Below are 5,659 nucleotides of genomic sequence, written 5' to 3'. Positions count from 1 at the left end.
AAAAGTTAAAATAAAACTTGTAAACCTCCCTTGTAAAAACAGTTTACACATAAAGACTTAAAAGATAAAAAAAGTAAATTGATTATATAATGTTGTTGTGTTACGATTGTTAATTTATTCTTTATTTATTTTTTTATGGTGATGGAACTGGTCGACATACGAAAGTATGGTTACCCTATAAAGGGTGTAAAGATCCAGAGAAGAAGAAGAAGAAGGTGCTTCAATTTTTTTTAAAGATTTGAAAGAACAAACATTAAACATTCGTATAATTGAACATTTACATGTATGTTTATTTAATGAATTGATTATTAAGGCAAATTAATTAATATTTCATCAAAGTTTTCAAAAGCAACGCATATATCAAGGATTTGTATATCTAAACTATACAAATCCTTGCATATATATCAATGTATATTTTTAATGGTGAGTCTGCATTGGTACCAGTTCGCAATGATTGCAGTTGTTCTAGTAAGTAGTTAACGTTGGTACCAGTTGAACAAGATACAATAAATTGCTTCGTCAAGCTCAGCTGGATACGACCGCAGAGGTCCAACCCTGAACAGTAAGAGCATCTAATTGGACACACTATTATCGCTTGATACAGGTCTGAATTTGGTTGGTAATTAAATATTGGACACAGAATAACTGTAGTCAAAGAACTTAAAATTGGAAATATGATTTGAATTTATAATCCATTTTTCTGCTTTTGGCCAATACACCCCCCTTTTTTTCCCTTGTTGTAAGTAAAGGAATTCAAATGTGATGTTTGAAATACCTCCCTCACACTTCTTTTATATTATATATTGTACTCAAGTAATTGTCTTTGAAAACCCTTGTTTTCCCCCTTTTTTGTCCCCAATTTCTAAACGGCTTGATCGAGCCATAACCCTCCCCAAGCTATCCTTACCATCCCTTTGTGGTATGGAAACTTGTGGTATAATTTCAGAGAGATCTGTTACCTGTTACCTTTACCTATTTTGTAAATTCCGCCTCTATCAGGCACGCCACCAAACGGTGTAGCTTGGGATTTGATATATACAGGGGCTCATTCACATCTTAACTATATATATATAATTCATTCCGGATTTCAACGTTAACTTTATATTACTAGTATACAATTAATGACCAACAAGAATGTGTCCATAGTACACGGATGCCCCACTCACACTATCATTTTCTATGTTCAATGGACTATGAAATTGGGATAAAAACTCTTATTTGGCATTAAAGTTAGAAAGATCATATCATGGGGAACATGTGTACTAAGTTTCAAGTTGTTCTGACTTCAAATTCACCAAAAACTACCTTGACTAAATGTTTAACCTTAAGCGGGACAGATGGACGAAGATACGAACATACCCACAGACCAGAAAACATAATGCCCTTCTACTATCATTGTGGGGCATATGACTCCTCTACTAGCTATCCACACTTCTGCTTGCAAAGTTCACAAAAGTTTTCCAAATGGAATTGTTCACAATTTAATGGTTTCAAGATTATTGTCAATTGTATAATGAAGATAACAAGGTTACTTGAAGTAGCAAGGCTCTTCTCTGATGCAGTCTATAGCAAATAGGTATGCATTCAATTATAGAGATGGTGGAACAGAGACATATATATTATTTATATGTCTCTGGGTGGAGTGATCTAGGAATTCCATGGATGAACAGTCAATAATAACTTTGAGTTGCAAATCGTCAGATGATAATATTTCATTATACACTTCCACATCAACACCGTCATATAACTTTACTAGCATATTTAGGAAATGATCTTGTATGTCTCTCAATTTTTCAAAACATATAAGGAAATGTTTAATGTCCTCGCTTCCTTTGCCACATAATTAACATGCTGAATTAGTTCCACCAGATCTGTCAAACTTAGCTCTGTCATGCTGTAAGGTATGTTCCACACACGAATTTTGCTTTTATACAGTCTGGCCATAGTTGAAGTAAAAGGCTCTGTTCCCGTGACAGCTATCCCAGACATAGTGGGATTTTCCTTGAGTGATATCATATTGACATTTAAAAATATTAGGGATGACTTAGATTTTACTTTTGTTTTAAGTAGATCGATACAATATGAAGAACAATATTTTCCACTCAATTTTTCAAGGTGGTAAATTATGTGGTGATGGTAAGGGAGCTACCATTTGATTTTTATGGGGGGGGGGGGGGGGGGGGGCTAGGATGAAATTTGAAAAAAATAGGCAGGACAGGAGTTTTGAGTAAAAAAAAAAGGCAGGATGAGACACTTGCAAAAAAAAAAAGTCAGGACCACAATTTAGGTAAAAAAAGTCAGGATAAACTAAAAAAAAAAAAGGCAGGACGGAACAGAGTGAAAAATAAAAAGGCAGGACATAGATTACAGCTAAAAAAAAATGTAGGACAAAATTTTTCATCCTAGCCCTCCCATAAAAATCAAATGGTAGCTCCCTAAGCCATACTCATACTGTTCTGTTTAATCAAAAATTTACACAAACCAACTATTTGAACCACGCTGCATTACGGCCAATTGTCTGATGGCAAATCATCGAGTCACGCTCGACAGAACCATGGTTATGGATGAATTTTCACCAGGTGCATCAAATGTTGGGGTCAAGTCCATTCAATCCATGGAGCTCGGCTCCCACGAGGGCATTATGCCATACACCGTCTTTTTAGCTGTCTGAATTCTACAAGGTACACAATCCTTCACACCATATTTAGATTTGACAGCATGATAAATACCAAGATGAGTTGATCCATACACCGTTCCACAAGTTATTGTCTGGAAACTAAAAAAAATCTTATTTGGGCCCCTTTTTTACCTGTAATTCCTAAACTGTTGGGACCATGACCTCCAAAATCAATCCCAATCAGGCCAATCTTCCTATTGTGGTTATAAACCTTGTGTTTAAATTTCATAGATTTCTATTTACTTTTACTAAAATTATTGTTCTGAAACCAAATGTCTTCGCACAACACTGACAATGACGACATGATACCAATGTATGATCGAAATATTTATTGCGGTCGTATAAAAAAACATGCCAGCCAATCATGGGTTTCATATAAATAATATATATGGGTATTTTAACACAAAGAAAGCAACGTCTTCTTTTTATTGTTTAATTTTTTTTTATAGGATAAAATCGTGTTAAAGAAGAGTATGTAATTAGACAACTTGGATAAACTATAAAATTCAAATTTTAATAAGAACAATCATGAACCAACATGAACTAAGGAAAAAGCACGTAAATTTCTGCGACAGTAACTGCTAGTGACATCCGGGTCTGTTATTTTTTTAAATGACGTGCCTTGGTAAATCAAAATCTGGGAAATATAGGCGTCAGACCAGCGTTTCAAAATCCCTATCTATTTAACCAAATCTTGCAATATTCACAGCTTTCTGTATATTTTACCTCAAGTTTAACTTCATAGAAACCAGGTATATCCTGAATTGAACATGTATCACCTTTTTACATGCCATGTTTAATGTCTGGTAAGAAAGAACAGCACTTCAGAAGTCAATCACTACTAAAATTAACCTTTGGATTTCTTGAAATCTTGAATTAGTATAGTATTGGGCATATTAATCCTCAACTTTTAATGCAAACTCATAGACAAGTAAATTTTGGCTCAAAATGGTCTAAATATGTTTCTCTACAATAAAGTAACATTTCTGTAAATTTGTTAGTTAAATCAAGGAGGTTATATCTAATATAACCTCCTTGGTTAAATTAAGTAATTAATCAGAGGCGGATTTAGATGGTTTTTCAGGTGGCCAGCCCCCCCCCCTTTTTGTGGGAAAAATTTGGTTGTTTATATGGGAAATCACTGAAGCATGACTGGAGCGGGCCCCCTCTTATGAAAATTTCTAGATCCGCCACAGTCAATGATATTAAAAGCATTATTTTGTGTCAGAGTAGGGTTGCTTTTACATATACCTTTTTAATTGGCGGGAGTGAATTGGTGGTATGACACCTATATTAAGGCAGGGATGAGAAAATCTACACATGACAGCAAACAATCCTTCTAAGTATGAGAGACATCTGTCAAAATGTAACAAATTGGGAATATTTCAATACTCCTGAAACAGAGTCACAGTCTCATTACTCTTGAAAGAATGGTTGGATCAAATTGACCATATAATATAATAATAAACTACAAGAGAGTTGTCTGAGAGGAGGTTATTGTCACAATGTTATGCCATAATATGCAGGAAAAGGAGAGAGGGGGCGCTGATCTATTGAGTTGTCTCCCCTCTCTCCAAAAGTTGTAAACTAAATATCTTCAAAAGAGGGTGGACATCTTGCACATGGGAACCTTTCTTTCCTTGATGCATTTTTGGGGATTCTTACTGGGACCTGGAAAATTCTAGCTCACTCTTTGCTGGTCTATGTTATACCTTCTATGGGTGTGTCTATCTTCACAGAGATTTATTCTTTCTAGGCCTGGCACTGGAGAATAAAATACAATGTTGTTTCAATGATTTATTCCAAACAGCAATATAAATTAGTGTGTGATATGTGATGTTGGCAGTTTGGGGCTTCCCTTTTTTAACACAACATCTAATACTGATTGGAACTATATAATCATCTATGAATTTTCTGCATCAATTTTAAATTTTTATCTGTAATTTTTTTTTTTATGATTTCCATATATTTTATCATTAGTTATGAATAAATTGCTTCGCTGGGGACAGCTGGATAAAGACCACAGAGGTTGGGGTAAAAATGGACACAATATTTGTGCTTGATACAGGTCTGAATTTGAATTGTAATTTAATATTTGGCACATAATAGGTTTCTGACACAGAATAACTGTAGTCAAAGAACTTAGAATTGGTTATATGATCTGAATTCATATTCAATTTTGCTTTTGAGCAATACACAATGCTGTTGCATTTTGACCACTCCCCCCTTATTTTGCAAACAATTTGAAGAATATTTTTTTTTATTGGTATTAACAAATAAATAGATTAAAAAAAACAGTAGAAAAGTCTTCATATAAATAGTAGAAACTAAAAATGTCAAACATATACATGCATAAGGCATTTAAATCTACAATGATATTGCTTATATACCTCCTCAACAAATTGTCATGTTTCCACATACACAGCATGATTGATTGATTATTGGTGTTAAATGCCACTTCAGCACACCTTGCTGAATCATGATGGACAGTTTATATTAGTGGAGAATATGCCTTGAATATTATATATTCTAAATTATGCAAATAACATTACACAGTAAGGTACAATTTGCTTTCTCAAAATGAAAAAGCTTGAAATTCTGGTCAAATACAGGAATGTAAGTAAAAAAATATATCCATTTATCACTACATATGCCTATATACTGAGCTGCATGATTATGTTTCCAGTGGCGGATCCAGGGGGAGGGTTCAAGGGGTTGGAACCCCCCCCCCCCCTTTTTTTTTGGGGACGATCAATGCATTTGAATGGGGACATATAGTTGGAACCCACCCCTTTTTAAATGGCTGGATCCGCCCCTGGTTTCCTAAGAATACCAAGTAAACTATAAAATAAATCTCATGGAAAGACAACTCTTGTGAGAGAAGTCCTGAGTATCTCTTGTTTTACCAGAAAAAATCTCAACTGATGAAGAATTTGTTTCATTGTCCATTACAAACCCATGATGTAGAACAGATAGGCTTGA

Source organism: Mytilus edulis, chromosome 1, assembly GCF_963676685.1.
Source record: "Mytilus edulis chromosome 1, xbMytEdul2.2, whole genome shotgun sequence".
NCBI classification, from domain to species: domain Eukaryota; kingdom Metazoa; phylum Mollusca; class Bivalvia; order Mytilida; family Mytilidae; genus Mytilus; species Mytilus edulis.
Note: the sequence above shows the minus strand (reverse complement) of the source record.